This window comes from Calidris pugnax, unplaced genomic scaffold (genome assembly GCF_001431845.1).
Source record: "Calidris pugnax isolate Ruff unplaced genomic scaffold, ASM143184v1 scaffold341, whole genome shotgun sequence".
Taxonomy (NCBI): Eukaryota; Metazoa; Chordata; class Aves; order Charadriiformes; family Scolopacidae; genus Calidris; species Calidris pugnax.
In genome coordinates this window covers 1,439,205-1,439,607 of record NW_015091149.1, presented here as the reverse complement: position 1 = coordinate 1,439,607, position 403 = coordinate 1,439,205, and positions in this window count along the sequence as shown.

The window sequence follows — 403 nt, the reverse complement described above, 5'->3', positions numbered from 1 at the left end:
GGGAGGTGGGTTTTGGGGTGAGGGGGGGTGAAAGGGGGGGAACACTCTCCTGGGTGCCACGTGCCGGGCGCTGCCCTGGCCCCCAGCCAGGAGGAGAAGGTGCAGGCCACCCCACACCAGGGGTACCTACGCCTGGCACAGCCCCTGGCACACACCGCACCGTGTGGCACAGCCGGACCCCTGCCCAACGGGCACTGGAGCTAATCCCACGGGAGGGGAGGCAGCGGGTGCCCCGGCTGTGCCAGGAGCCTGTGGGGTGCCCAGGGTGTGGGGGGACACACACACAACCCACGCACCCCCCCCTGGAGCTCTGCACCCCCTGGCACCAGCCCTGGTGTGTGTGTGTGTGTGTGCACAGGGCTGGTTCCTCAGTTGGGAACCCCCCTGGATCCCCCCCCCCCCC